The 16,139-nt window shown below is 39.6% G+C and overlaps 1 non-coding gene across 1 annotated transcript; it reads right to left on the bottom strand.

Moving 5' to 3' along the window:
- Positions 1–15,464: 15,464 nt before the first annotated feature.
- On the bottom strand, positions 15,465–15,571 carry LOC127197810 (U6 spliceosomal RNA). Its single transcript, XR_007831767.1, has one exon. It is a non-coding gene; the product is annotated as a U6 spliceosomal RNA (small nuclear RNA).
- Positions 15,572–16,139: the final 568 nt, after the last annotated feature.

Genomic DNA, 16,139 nt, shown 5'->3' with positions numbered 1-16,139 from the left:
ATGATGTGCATATCTTAGTTTTCCAAATTCTGCAAAATGAAACACATTCATCTGCCAGATTTCATTCCTTTTGGTACTTCTATGGTTAATTCCAGCAAGCAAAGGGTTTTGATTATACATAGAACACCTATTAATTATTTCTCTGGCTTGTTGCCAAGTGATAAGGAACCTTTTCTTAAACCCTTACCATTAACACAATGTTTTTCATGAAATTCTGAGGCTTTGAGCTCATTTCCTATAATAATTAGTCGATTTCCTCATTTCCTTGTGCCAATAGACCTGGTAAACCTGTATAGGATCAAATATGAGTAATATACAAGGGACAATTTCTACTTCTGATGACTTGTTACAGTTCTATAAACAATGTAGTTAATTCAGAGTTATCAGGAGTAAATTCAGCAGTTTCTATATGCAGAAAAACTCTTTCTACATATTAAGAGTCAGTGATTATATTAAGAGATTCAAGAAAAATCTAACAATACCGTAAGAATTTCATGTAATTCTGATTTTTGAACTGAGGTAAATGGGCTTTTGATCACCTTAGTTGTTTTATCAGACATATAACCAGCCATACCCAACTTATTTGCATCAGTATAGAAGGTTGGTGCCCCTGGTATCAGTGTCCTCTTTACAATACTTGGAATGATCTCATTAGTTCTTTTGATAAACTGTATAGGTTTACTTTTTGGGTATTTGTTATTAATTTCTCCCAAATAGTTACTGCAAGCCTTTTCCAATCTTTGTTAATTACCCATAATGATATAACCTCAGAATTAGTAAGAGCCACTACAATTTCCACTGGGTCTGTCCCTAATAGTTGATGTAGTCTTATTATTCCCTTAGTAATCAATTCAGAAATTTTTTTCTATGTATGTCTTCAATTTTTTACTTTGTTTATTTGCTAAGGTAATTCATTCCATGATTCTATCTTCCCTTTGCACAAGGAGCCCAGTACAAGAATGTTTTGAAGGCAAAATAACCAGAATGCAGCCAAATTTAGTATCAATTCTACCCACATATGCCCTTTGTAGTTTTTTCTCTACCGGAATTAACTCCTTTTTCACTTCAGCTGTTAGACACCTTGGACTGTTTAAATCTGAATCCCCTTGTAATGTTTGAAACAAGTTACTTACCTCATAAGGTAATTAGTCCAATTGTAGGCCTTAACCAGTTAATATCTACCATTAATTTTTGAAAGTCATTTAGAGTTTGCAACTAATCTCTATGAATCTGTATCTTTTGTGGTAGAATTTTTTTGTTCAGTTATTTTATAGACTAAATAGCTAATTGAATCTCCTCTTTGTATTTTTTCTACAGCAATCTGCAATCCCCAGAATGGCAGAATTCTTTGTGTTTCTTTAAACATTTTTTCTAAATTCTCCAAATCACAATCTGCCAACAGAATACCATCCATGTAATGGTAAATGATAGATTGAGGAAACTGCCTATGAATTATTTCTAATGGTTGTTGAGCAAAATTTTGGCATAAAGTGGGGCTATTCAACATTCCCTGTGGAAGTACCTTTCAATAGCATCTCTTCATTGGACCACTGCTGTTCAGAGTAGGTACTAAGAAAGCAAACCTTTCCCCATCTTTCTCATGCAAAGGTATTTCTTAAAAACCAAACTATTAAATCAATTACTATTATAGGCCATGACCTAGGTAAGAAGAAAGGTAAAGGAATTACAGGCTGTAAAGGACCCATTGGCTGAATTACTTTATTCATTGCTTTCAAATATGTTATCCTCCAGCTGCCTGACTTCCTTTTTACAACAAACATAAGGAAACTCCAAGGGCTGGTAGACTTCAATATGCTGAGCCTCCAGCTGCTCTTGTACTAAATGGTGAAGTGCCTGCAATATTTCTTTTGCTATGGGCCACTGCTCTTGCCACACAGGGATGTTTGAAATCCGTTTTATGAGCAAGGCCATTGGTACATGAGCAGTGCACCCTCTTATAAACTTGGATTCTCTATACCTGAGAAGTTCTGAGTTTGGACAATGGGCATAGCTTGTGGTTGCTCCTAATTACTCATTTTAATATCTTCCCCAGAATCATATACAATTTCACCCTTAGCTTCATCACTGTTTATCTCTGTAATTGTAGGAATATTAGTCTGATTACCCCATTGTTGTAAGAGATCCGTTCCCCATAGATTTATGAGTATGTCAGCCATATAGGGTGACAGCTTTCCTGTATGCCCTTCTGTTCCCATACACTTAAACCATTGTATGCTTTGTTTTATTTGAGATAATTTACCAATTCCTATAATTTCTGTATAAACCTTCTGAAGAGGCCAATTTGGATTCCAATACTTGTTAGAACTAATCATGAAGTCTGTACCTGTATGGACCAGACCTTGTAATTCAACACCTTCGTTTGTACTATTAATTTAGGTCTCTGATCATTAACCATTGTTTGCCAGAACACATGTTTCCCTTTACTTCTGAATGCACCTGTTCTTTCTACTGGAGCGACTTTGCCCTTAATTTAAGGAAACAGTAACAGCTGAGCAATTCTATCCCCTGCATTAATTTGCATCTCTTTCTTTACACAGGGCATGATTTTCATCACCCCCTTACAATCTCCATCTATAATACTGGGATGCACAATAAGACCTTGAGAAGTCAATCTACTTTTTCCCAGAATTATTCATTGCCCCTGAAGGCAAAGGGCCATAAACACTAGTATTTAATTTATAACATTCAACCTGTGAAGATAATGTAATAGATGCATCTGAGGTCATATCCAAGGCTGTGCTGCCTTAAGGACCATGCATTAGGTCACTAATATCTAATTCCCATTTCCCTACATGTCTGTTATTTCTGGACTGGCCAGGGAAATCCAGCTAGTATTGTTGGTGGGGCCCCAAACCCATGGGCCCCTCCTGGTATTTCCCATCTGCAAGATATTACCTTGCAAATCTCTTTTAGATTGACAATTTTGAGCCCAATGTTTTCCTTTCCACATCAGCTACAATACCCTGGAAGTCTTGGCCCCTCATAATCACCATGGCCAGATGCTCCTTGTTCTGCCCTACAAGTATCATTTACTTCAAAGTGAGTGCACCTGTTATTTTGAGGTCTGAAACTTTTAACCTTACAGTTTCTTTGGAAATGACCAATTTTGCCACATTTAAAGCACCAGGTGTTATGATATCTGGAACCTCTGGCTATAGTTTGTCCTACAATATTGTTTTGATGTTCTGGAGAGCTAGTATTAACTGTTTCTCTTACTCATTCATCTAATGGAGCTCCTCTTTCCTTTAAGGGTCTAATCACCCTCTTACATTCAGTATTTGTATTCTCACATGCCATGATCAGTTTCAGTGCCTGATTGGTGTCATAATCTGTTGTTGCTCTATCTAGCGCTGGTCCCAATCTCTGCAAAAATTCTGTGAAGGCTTCCCCAGACCCTTGAAATACCTTAGTAAAGGGAATGGTTATCTTACCAGGTTCCTCTACCATGTTCCAAGATCTTAAGCCTGCAACCAGTATTGTTTAATCACTTTATCATCACATTGAACTTGTAGTCTTAAGTCAGCATATCTCCCTTCACCAAGCAATTGATCTTTTCCAACATTTATTTCCCTTCTTCTATTTTCTTGTTGTATTCTCTCTGCCTCACATCGCCACCATGATAACCATTGTAATTGTTGCACTGCTTCTAATACCACTGAAACCAAACTTTTCCAATCTTGGAGAACAAGTCTATGTTGCACAGCCCAGTTACTTAACATTTGTTTAACAAAAGACAAACATATTCCATACTTGACAATAGATTCCTTAAAAAAATTTTTAAACCCAACATATCTATTGGACTCCATGCCATTTCACCATAATCCCCAGCACCATTTTGAGTAGGTACATGTCTTATAGTAACTGGAAAAGCTGATTGTGACTGTGTGACTCTGGAGGGTTTCTCTATCAGAACATTTTCCTCCAAAGACCGTTTTGTTTGCTCTCCTGTTGCTCTAGTTTCTTTACAGCCTCTCTGGCTTCCTGTTTCTCTCTGCCTTCCGCATGCTGGTGCTCTGACCACCTGGCCTGTGGGGCAGGGTGGGATGGCAATTGTGGGAAACATTGGCTCTTTGGTACCAGGGTTTTTTTTTCCATTATCAATGGCGTCTTTTGTTTTCCAATTGCTTCAACCTCTACCCACAAATTCTCTAGTTTTACTGCCAACTCTGCAATCCTTTCCAAAACAATAGAATTTACTGACTCTTCCAGTTTTCGCATCTTATCGGCCTCTCTTCCAATCTTAAAAAAAAAAAAATGTTATACAGTAAAAAGACCAAGAAAAAAAAAACAAACAAAAATCCTTCTGGGTATAAAACAGGAATGAACTTTGCAACAGTAGCTGCGATTTTGCTAACACTCTGAAAGAGCATTGCTATGTCTTGAAAACCTGTATTTTCTTCTGCAACATTAGAAGTTAAGTTATCTATTATGCCCAAAGCATGTTGGGCACCACCTGTAGGCTCAATTTCTTAAACAATTATATGTTATTATGAACTTATTAAATGAGCACACCTCCCTTACAACATGACTAGCCTAAATAAGATGGAAAGGAGATTAAGGTAAACAAGAATGAAACCTTCTGGGTATCAGTTTCTAGGAACAATTCTGCAGGATATCAGAAGACCAGAAATTCCACCAAATTTGCTGCTGCAACTTGGAGCAACCGGAAACTGGAGGCTCAGCTGGAGCCCAAAGCCTTGAAGCCTTCCCTGAAGCAGTTGTCTCTAGGAATGTTTCGAACTGGAGTGATGAACAGCCAAATACCAAGTCCCCCAAACTCCCAGACTTCTGTTTTGGGACATATATGTGTGTGTGTGTGTGTGTGTGTGTGTGTGTGTGTGTGTGTGTGTGTATGTATGTATGTATGTATGTATGTATGTATGTATGTATGTGTGTATCCTCCCAGAGTCTGTTCAAGGACGTTTTTCAGCTGGCAACAACCAAGATCCCTCATGAAGTAGTTCAACTTCTACCTGGATAAACATCACCTGCTGTCTCACAAGTCTTTTTCCCATCCCACACTTGGAATCAAAACAAGAACATGTTTATCTCCCCTTCACAACCTCCTCCTCTGTTTCTCAAAAAAGGGGAGCCCTCTTCCTATCCACAGGCCTTTTGTCCTCCTGCACACTGCTCTCCCCAGACCTTATCTCCACCCTCATTCTCTCTGTGTTTCCTCTTCTACTTTGTTCCCTTCTTCAATCATTATCTCTGTCTATTCTATTTCCCCTTCTGAGTGAAATGTAAGCATCCTCCTTTGGGTCCTCCTTGTTACTTATCTTAATTGAGCCTGTACATTTTAGTATGCTTATTCTGTACTATATGTCTAAAATACACTTATAAGTGTGTACATAATGTTGTTGCTGATGTGGGCATGTGCTGTGTTGGTGATGTGGCCTACCTTCTGGGACTTGGGTGGAAGGATGTTCACAACTCTGAGAGCTAGGAAGGTATCCCAGTCCTGAAGTGGGACAGTGTCCCAAGGTAACTTGAGGCATGGAAGCCCAGGAACCTCACAGCTTTGAGAGGAGGCCTCCTCAACAGACACAACACAGCTCTCAGGGAAGGGTTACCCCTAAACCCTGAGGAACTGAGGAGCCTTGGAGCCTAAGCCCTACTCCTTCCTTCTTTATTTCTTCTTCTGCCTCATACTCCTCTTCCTCCTACTCCTTCCCCCCTCCCCTGGTGAAAGAGTCACAGTAGGCAGTAAATCTCTTAAAAGAGGTTTATTGAAAGGATGAATCCAGGAGTGGCTGCCTCTGCTCTCGGAAGGGGACAATGGAGAACTGAGCATACACAGCCTTTATACAGGTTTTCTAAGGGGACAGAGATTTCTGGGGTAGGGATTTCCTGAGTGTGGATTGGTGGAATCTCAAGCCTGGGCTGAAGGAAGCTCAGGGATTGGTGGGATTTTGTCCAGACTTCTCATCCCAAAATAGCATAATCTGGGATGAGTACTACTGAGGGGCTGGAGATGGCATTTACAGAGTGGGCTGCTGTGCTGCTGGAGCTTTCTTAAGTAGGTGGGAAGGAGGGGCTGACTGCTCTGAGGCAGGAAGGAGGACTGGCAGCAAGCCACTTTAAATTTTAGTGGCCCACTGCTTTAGAGCTACATAGCTCTTGGGAGTGGTGATAGTGTTAGGCACTCTAGTATTCTGTCCAAGGTTAGAAGTGGTGATGGTTGGTAGTGTTAAGCAAGGAGAAATTCCTAAATGTGTGTGTGTGTGTGTGTGTGTGTGTGTGTGTGTGTGCCTCCATGGTGGCAGCAGTGACCCCCCTGGTCTAGGCATCAGTGATAGCATCGACAATGGCCTTTGATCTTTGATCTTGCTGCTGGCAGTGCCATTCCAGCAACAGAATCCTTACAAATACCATGTGCATCTTTCTGGGTCTGGGTTACCTCACTAAGGATAATCTTTTCTAATCCCATCCATTTGCCCACAAATTACATGATTTCTTTGTTTTTTATAGCTCAGTAGAATTCCATTGTGCAGATGTACCACAGTTTCTTTATCCATTCTTCAGTTGAGGGACATCTAGCTTGTTTCCAGATTCTGGCGATTGGGAATAAGACTGCTATGAACATAGCTGAGCAAGGGTCCTTGTGGTATAGTGCAACAATTTAGGGTATATGCCCAGGAGTGATATAGTGAGTCTTGAGGTAGAGCTATTCCCAATTTCTGAGAAAGTCCCTGATTGAATTCCAAGTTTGCACTCCCACCAGCAATGAAAGAGTGTTCCCCTTTTCCCACATCCTTGCCAGCATATGCTGCCATGTGCGTTTTTAAACTTAGCAATTCTAACAGGTGTAAGATGGAATCTCAGAGTTATTTTGATTTGCATTTCTTTGGTGACTAAGGACATTGAACATTTCTTTAAGTGTGTTCAGCCATTCCAGATTCTTCTGGTGAAAATTCTCTATTTAGCTCTGTGCCCCATTTATTAATTGGGTTATTTTGATTGTTGGTGTTTAATGTTTTGAGTTCTTTGTATATTTTGGATGTTAGCCTTTTGTTAGATAAAGGGTTGGTGAAGATTTTTTTCCCAATGTGTAGACTGTTGTTTCATTCTATTGACAGTGTTCTTGGTCTTAAAGAAGTTTTTCAGTTTCAAGAAGTCCTAGCGCCTTTGTAAAGATTTAGTGAAATCCCATACTAACAGTACACCTGGAGCTCTAGAACAAAAAGAAGCAAACACACCAAAGAGAAGTAGATGACAGAAATAATCAAACTCAGGGATGAAATCAGCAAATTTGAAAAAGAGAACAAAACCAAAAGCTGGTTCTTTGAGAAAATAAACTATATTGACAAACTCTTAGTCCAACTAACTAAAAAGCAGAAAGATAGTATCCAAGTTAACAAAATCAAAAATAAAAAGGGGGAAATAGCAGACACTGAGAAAATGCAAAAAAATCATTAGGTCTTACTTTAAAAGCTTGTATTCCACAAAATTGAAAAATCTAAAATAAATGGAAATTTTTATTGATAGATTTCACTTGACAAAGTTAAATCAATATCAGGCAAACAGTTTAAGCAGTCCTGTAACCCCTAAGAAAAGAGAGACAGTCATCAAAAGTCTCCCATCCAAAAAGTAGCCCAGGGCCAGATGGTTTTAGTGCAGAATTTTACCAGGCATTCAAAGAAGAGCTAGTACCAATACTCCTCAAACTATTCCACAATATAGAGACAGAAGGAACATTACCGAACTCATTCATCTTGTTATCTAAAACACACCAAACTCAACAAATAAAGAATTTCAGACCAATTTTACTCTTGAACATTGATGCAAAAATACTCAATAAAATACTTGCAAACCAGATCCAAGAACACATCAATTACATCATACACTATGGTTAAGTAGGCTTCATCCTAGGGATGCAGGGATGGTATAATATATGAGAATATACCCATGTAATTCACCATATAGACAAACTGAAAGAAAAAAAAATCACCTAATCATCTCATTAGATGCAGAAAAAGCCTTTGACAAAATCCAACACCCTTTTATGATAAAAAGTCTTGAAGAGACCAGGAATACAAGACCCATACTTAAACATAGTAAAGACTATGTTCAGCAAGCTGATAGCAAACATTAAATTAAATGGATAGAAACTCAAAGCACTTCAACAAAAATCAGGGACAAGAAATGGCTACTCACTCTCTCCATGTCTCTTCTATATAGTACTTGAAGTTCTAGCTACAGCAATAAGACAACTAAAGAATATCAAGGGGATACAACTAAGAAAGGAAGAAGACAAAGTATAACTATTCTCAGATGATATGATAGTATACATAAATGACCCCCAAATTCTACCAGAGAACTCTTAGAGCTGATAAACATCTTCAGCAAAGTGGCTGAATACAAGATTAATTCAAAAAATCAGTAGCCCTCATGTATACAAATGACAAACGGGCTGAGAAAGAAACTGGGGAAACTACACCCTTCACAGTAGCCACAAATAATGTAAAGTATTTTGGTGTAACTCTAACCAAGTGAGTCAGAGACCTGTATGACAAGAACTTCAAGTCTCTAAAGAAAGAAATTGAAGAAGATATCAGAAGATGGAAGGATATCCTATGCTCATGGGTCAGTAGGGTTAACATAGTAAAAATGGCCATTTTGCCAAAAGCAATCTACAGATTCAGGGCAATCCCCATCAAATACCAACAAAATTCTATATAAACCTTGAAAAATTCTCAACTTCATATTGAAAGCCAAAAGCCCAAGAATAGGTAAAAGAATCCTATATAATAAAAGAAATTCTGAAGGTAGTTCCATACCTAACTTCAAACTATACTGTAGAGAAATAGTAATAAAATGCATGGTACTGACATAGAAATAGACTGGTTGATCAATGGGATCAAAATAAAGGCTGAAAAATAAACCCACACATGTATAGACACTTGATTTTTGACAAAGGAGCTAAAACTGTACAATGGGAAAAAGACAGCATCTTCAAAAATGGAGTTGGTCTAACTGAATGTCTACATGTGGAAAAACTCAAATAGATCAATAACACCCTGCACAAAACCCAAATCCAAGTGGATCAAAGACCTCAACATGACACTTGTTACACTAAGTCTATTACAAGAGAATGTGGAAATGATCCTTGAACTTATTGGCATAAGAGACAGTTTACTGAACAGAACACCAACAGCTCAATCTCTAAGATCCACAATTAATAAACATTTTTGTTGACTAGAGTTTCTTGTGCCTTTATGTATGTGTTTACGTGTGTGTGTGTGTGTGTGTGTGTGTGTGTGTGTGTGTGCATGTGTATTCATGTGCATGTGGATATGTATAAGGAAGCTATAAAACAACCTCAGGTGTCATCCTCAGGAACTCTGTTCACTTCATTTGAGCATTTGTTCCTCATTGGCTTAGAACTCACCAATTAGTCTGGATTATCTGATCAGCAAACCCAAGGAAGTGGAAAGATAGATTGATTTCTGCAGAGTCTCAAGTTGTAGTCCAGGCTATCCTGAACTCACTATGTAGCCTTGAACTTGTAATCAAGCCTCTTGTCTCAGACTTCTAATTGCTGAGACTTTGATCATGAGCCACTACACCCCACGTTACATCCACTTTTCTGTAGGGGAAAAGGAGCACTGAGATTTCTCTATAGTCCACCTTGCAGGCAATAACTCTGGTCTTGGTATTTAGGAATTGAGATCTGCATATGATTAGCCACTATTTCTCTAGCACATCTCAACAAATGGACCTGGATAATGTTTAGAGGTATATTGCTCCTGCTCCAGGTCTGGTACTGGCCATAGAGGATTTTCCTATTTATTCACCTAGATCTTTATTAAGCCAATGTGCCTGAATATTTCTATCTCAGGTTATAGTGTAATACTGTAGTGATAATTTTGGAACTTTGCTTTCTTTTGAAAATGCAGAACTATTATAAGACCATGTTTTCATTATAATCCCAGGTGTGGCGATATGAGTCTGCTTAACAGCAACTGACTACGATTTGCCTCATGCTCTAGCAGAGGCATGGTTTTGCGGCCTGGAGATAGTTTCTACAATTTTGTGGTGTTTGGAATCCTGGGGAGTTTTCAGAGGGAATATAAATGCTAGGGTTCTGGGAGGCAGGGTGGGTTGTTGGGTGGCTGTTGGCTGTTATTGGTTGCAGTTAAATAGTTGTACATAAAGAAGAAACAATAATAAGAAATTAGATACCCTGACAGGGAAGATCAAACTTGCCCCAAAGAACTCCATGTCCCTAATAAGGGTTAAGTAGTCTAATAATAACATTCCTCCTTTCTTACCCCTGGCTTTATTCATGGATAGTTTTCTTTTTCTATCAATCCTTTTTTTTTTTCTCTTTTACCTGGTATTAGGAGGTTTAACAGGAGAGAAAAGAACACACAAAGTAGCAAAAGCCAAGCTACAAGTGGCACCCAAGATGGAGCTACACAGAATGGGAAATTTAATTTCAAATGCTGTAGATGAAATATCAGGGGATGAAGGAGTGGATGGTTTGTTACAAGATAACAACAAAAGAAATTACAGTGTCTGCTTCCACTGGGATATCCTTTGCTGTGCTCCCAGAGTGGATTTGCTGGTTTCTTTTTCTTTTTCTTCTTTCTATATTCTGTTTCAAAAAAAGCTTGGAATAATTTGTGAGCAGCTGGAACAATTGCAGGTAGAAGTGGAAGCACTTGTAAAGTGAAGAACCTAGAAAAGGGAGTACAAAAGGTGACTGAACAAGAGAGCGAGAGTGTCTCCCAGGAATGGAAGAGGGAAAGAATTTGCACTCTAGGGATCTGTGGAGACAGAATCACCAACCAAAGACCATGCATGTAATTGACCTGGACACATATTCAGCCAATGGGAAACTCATGCCTCATGTGAATCTCCTAATAGAGGGAGCAGGGACTGTCCCTGACATGAACTCTTTTGCTAATTTTTCACTTCCCCTTGGCAGGGCTTCCTTTCTATGGCACAGGGGAAGGGAATGTGCTCAGTCCTGATAAGACTTGAAGTACAAGGGTGGATTGGTTTGGGGCTCCCCTTTTCTAATGAGTACAGGAAGGGATGAGGGGGCAGAGGGAGGGAAGTTGGAACTGGGAAAAGAGAAGAGAAGGGGCTGGTGTGACTCTCTTATGGAAGAAGCAATGAAGAATAGAAGAAAAGGAAACAAAAAAAGAATGAATCTTAGGCTCCTCACCTCCTCATCTCCATAGGAGTTGGGGTGACCCTTCCCTGGTAACTGCATCATATGTAGAAAGAGCAGATCTCAGGCTTCTAGGATTCTCAGAGGTTGAAGTAACCCTCCCCTGAGATCTGCATTGACTTGAAAAGGAGCAAATTTCTGACTCCTAGGCTCCTCAGCGTCTTGGAGGTTGAGGTAACCCTCCTTTAGGGTCTGCAACATCTCTGCAGAAGAGGCCTCCTCTGAGAGCTGTGTGGCACCTAGGCTCCTTGTCTCAGGATACCCTTGGGACACTGCCCCACCCCAGAGATGTGTGCTTCCTGGGATTCCAAGTCCCAGGATACCCTTCCATCTGAGTACCAGAAAGACAAACCAAACAACAACATTTGGTTCCATGACTTGGATACCCTTCCCTTGGTACACTGCCCCACCTCACAGCTGGGATATCTTCCCAGACATTGGAGTTGTGGCTCATCTGGACACTTTCCCACCCAATCAAGAAGGCAAGACAACAAAACAACAACACTCTTTATGTGTATGTCTATGTGTGAATATATCACATTAGTACATGAACCTATGGTGGCCAGAAAAATGAAGTGAAATGTTGACCTTTCTACTCAGGTGGGAAGGTGTCCAGGAAGCACATAACTCTGAAGCCTGGGAACCACACAGATTTGAAGTGAGAAGATGTCCCAAGTGTATTCTGAGACATGGGAGACTAGGAACCACACATCTCTGAGGTGGGACAGTGTCTTAAGGGAAAAGAAACCTAAGACATGGGAGCTCAGGAATCACACAGTTTTGAGAGGAGACCTCCTGAGCAGAAATGTTTTGGCTTCCAGAGGAGGGTATCTCCATCTGAGCTGAAGATGTCAGGAGCCTCAGTGCTCTCCTTCCTCAGCTATTGCAGTCCCAAGGGAGGATTTCTCCAAGCCCAGCTGAGCTGAGGAGCTCAGGAGTCTAAGCCCTGTTTCCTCTCCTGTTATTGAAGCTCCCAAGGGAGGCTTTCCTCAACACCAGGTGAGCTTAAGTGCACAGAAGCCTAAACACTGATCCCAGGGTGGGAGGCAGGAGAGTTTCCTAAACCTATCATGACTGAGGAGCTCAGGAGCCAAAACTCTGCTCCTTCTTCATCATCACATGAAAAAAATACTCAAGGTAATTTCTTATCATCAGAAAATGGACTTGGGTGCCTGGCTAAAGCCCCTGCAGCAAAAATTGTAAGCCTTTTCAAACAAGAGCAGCCAAAAGTCACCAGGTTATATAAGAAGAAAAAAAATCCATGGAATCTAAGTCAGTCTAGATACTATAAGGATGTGTTAACATCATAATAGAAAACAGTGAACATTTTGCATTGATAATACAAGTTTTCTTATATTTCCACAGGAAATGAAAAGCTGTGGATTCACCATCAAAACTTATAAACAGTAAAACTGAGTAAGAGAAGTCTACTGAAAACATTGGCCTCTTACCTGAAAAGCACTTAGTTCATTGAAAATGTCTGTTTATAAGTTTTCACTATATCAAACATAATTAATTGCTTAAAAGAGAAGGGGAAAGGGGGAAATGTATTGAGAATTTTGAAATTTCAGTTTCTTTTGTCATAACCTCAGGTGTTGGGACATGGGGCTGCTTTGCAGCAGCTGACTATAATTTGCCTCATGCTGTACCGTAGGCATGTTTTTGCCAGCTGCAGATAGTTTCTATGATGATGTGAAGTTTGGAATTCTGGTGACTTTACATTGGGTATATAAATGGTAGGGGCCCAGGAGAGTTGGTGGGATGTTGGTTGGTTGGTTGTTGGCTGTTGTTGGTTGTGGTTTGTTAAATAGTTCTACACACAGAGGAAACAACAATAAGAAGAAATTAATATCCTGCAGGGAAGATCAAACTTGCCTCAAGAACTCGATGCCTCTAATCATCAGGAAGTAGTCTAACAATAAAGTTGCTCACTTGCTGATCCTTGACTTTATTCAGGGATTTCTGTCCTTTCCTCTCTATCCCTTTTTCTCTCTTATCTAGTGTTAGGGTTGAAAGGGAAGAAGAAATGGGGTGAAGAAGGGTGGAAAAAAGAAGAACCCACAAATTACCTAACACCTGCTACATAATACAACGGGGATTTTGAACTTCATTTATTGCTTTTTGTTTTTCCACTCTCCAACAATGAGTTCTCATGTTCCTCTTGCCATCCACCATCTATCCATTATTCACCCACAGTGTCAACCTTAGAACATTAACTCCTACCTCTGTAAGAAACTCATTTACTGCTGAGAACCCATGTTGGTATGGAGTCTCACGGTTTATATTAACTATACATTTTATAATTCTCAGGAAAAACATAATATTAAAGATTCTTATGTCTATTTCTTTTATTGAAGATTGGGCTCTTGAGCATCACCTGTTACAATAAAGTGTATTTGTTCAGCCTAGGAAGCTGATAACTGACACAAAGAGACTGAAATGTAATTCAAAGCTGCAAGCACTACACCAGGCAGAATCTAAACTGCTACTAACCTAGCAATAAACTAAAATAAACTACTCTAGTCTTCATAACCTGCATATATCTGAAGCACTTGCCAATCTGGTACTTCTGGGGATGCTTCTCTCCTCAAACTCCCAGTCAACTCTCAACCTTCAACTCTTAACTGTCAACTCCCAAATCCTCACTGTCTCCAGGAAGTCCCCCCTTGCACTTCCTGTCTTTCTACCCAGCTGATTGGCTAGATATCACTTTATTGACAGTTGTTACATCCACTCAAGATATTCCTCCACAATAAAATTATAATTATTTTAACAAATATATAGTCTTCTTCCCATATCTCTATCAAATATAGAACAGTCCATCACCCTGAGATTTCGTGACTGAACCTACTTTGTTCTACCCACCTGTCCCTGTCCTTGCTCTCCCATCACTCATCCTTTGTCTATTGGATAATGTGCCCCCATAAAAATGTTAAATACATGAAACAGTTAAACACACAGCCTTTGCAATCTATCTCATTTAATTTAGTACATGTAAGATGCATTTTGTTTTGTAGGCATTCAACGTTGACTCCATCTGCCTCTGCATTTCTGTGCTGGAGCATCCCTATTCCTCACACTTGACAGTGACTGTGAAGAATGCTGCTGGCAACACTTGCATGCAGGGGGTGTGAATAGGCACATGTGCTCAGAGAGTTTAGGTGCAACCTAGACCATCTGTTTATTTATTGTTTGGCCAGAGAAGTCATTTTAGAATATTAACTACTACCTATGTAAGAAAGTAATTTGCTACCCAGGTACACTGGTCCAAGCCTGTAAAATGAAGGAAGTTCATGAGTTTAAGGACATCCTTGACTACATAGGAAGTCCAATTCCAGTCAGGGCTACTTGAAACACTGTCTAAAAATGTGCTAACAAACAAATGAGTATGCCAAGAGCAGAGCATCCTGCTGAGAGTACAGTTGATATGGAGATTCATACTGTCATTCACCTTTGTCCTTGCAATTTCCACAGAGAAAAAAATCACTTACTAAAGATTCTATTTTTAGATTTTATAAATTCTGATGTTAACTCTTTGGGATATGATATTCTATAGGTTTAGCCAAATATATAGTTTTGGACTCACCTCCCTTTCAAATACAGAACAGTCCTTTACCTTGAAAGTCCCAGGATGCACGCACTGCCCTTGCGTCAGCCATCAACACTCAGGCATCTGTTGCCTGCCCACCAGTGTTCCTTTGGAGGATATTCTTTTTTTTTTCCTTTTAAATCATTTGTTTTTATTTATTTATTTTTTTGATGTACTAAATTTTTTTTATTAATTTATTCTTGTTACATCTCAATGTTTATCCCATCCCTTATATCCTCCCATTCCTCCCCCCTCCCATTTTTCCATTATTCCCCTCCCCTATGACTGTTCCTGAGGGGGATTACCTCCCCCTATATATTCTCATAGGGTATCAAGTCTCTTCTTGGCTACCTGCTGTCCTTCCTCTGAGTGCCACCAGGTCTCCCCCTCCAGGGGACATGGTCAAATGTGAGGCACCATAGTACGTGAGAAAGTCATATCACACTCTCCACTCAACTGTGGAGAATATTCTGACCATTGGCTAGATCTGGGAAGGGGTTTAAAGTTTACCTCCTGTATTGTCCTTGGCTGGTGCCTTAGTTTGAGTGGGACCCCTGGGCCCAAATCTGCCTATCATATTGTTCTACTTGTAGATTTCTAGGACCCTCTGTATCCTCTTATTTTGCTATTCTCCCATGCGTCTCTCATTTAGAGTCCCAATAGGATGCCTTCAAAAATATGGAACGCTTCACGAATTTGCGTGTCATCCTTGCGCAGGGGCCATGCTAATCTTCTCTGTATCGTTCCAATTTTAGTATATGTGCTGCCGAAGCGAGCACTGGAGGATATTCTTATGAAGTGAGCCAGTAAACACTGCTTTGTGGCCTCCTTTCAGATAATATGATTTATCACTAGCCTAGTCCTCTCTCTTGCTGCACATAACGTCATTGTATGGGTGTCCATTTCTTTATCCATTCCTCTGTTGGGGTATCATTACTCTTTATCTTTTACAGTGACAATAAAGAATGCTGCTGGAAACACTAGCCTGAAGGCCTGTATGAAAATATGCTTTCATGTCATTTATGTATAACCAGGAGTGTTCTTGAGAGCTAGAGCTAGGGATTAAAAAAGAACCTCCAAATTATACATTATCTTTACACTGAGTTTTCTCAAAACCTTTAGAGATCACATCTCCTATTAAAGTCATATCATGTGATAGAGATCCAAACTAATTCTGAAAGAAGTCCTATGCCTTCTGGAATATGCAGATGTGACAAGGGCATTTTTTAGGCCATAACAACATGATCTTAAATTACGCTTTTAAAATAGAAATGATATATCACATATGCCTTTCACATAGGTGTCAGTAAATATTTTGAAAGACCAATTCACAGAAATATGTCACTT

The sequence above is a fragment of the Acomys russatus genome, chromosome 13 (genome assembly GCF_903995435.1).
Source record: "Acomys russatus chromosome 13, mAcoRus1.1, whole genome shotgun sequence".
In the NCBI taxonomy this organism is placed as follows: Eukaryota; Metazoa; Chordata; class Mammalia; order Rodentia; family Muridae; genus Acomys; species Acomys russatus.
Note: the sequence above shows the minus strand (reverse complement) of the source record. Positions and strands in the feature narration are given on the sequence as shown.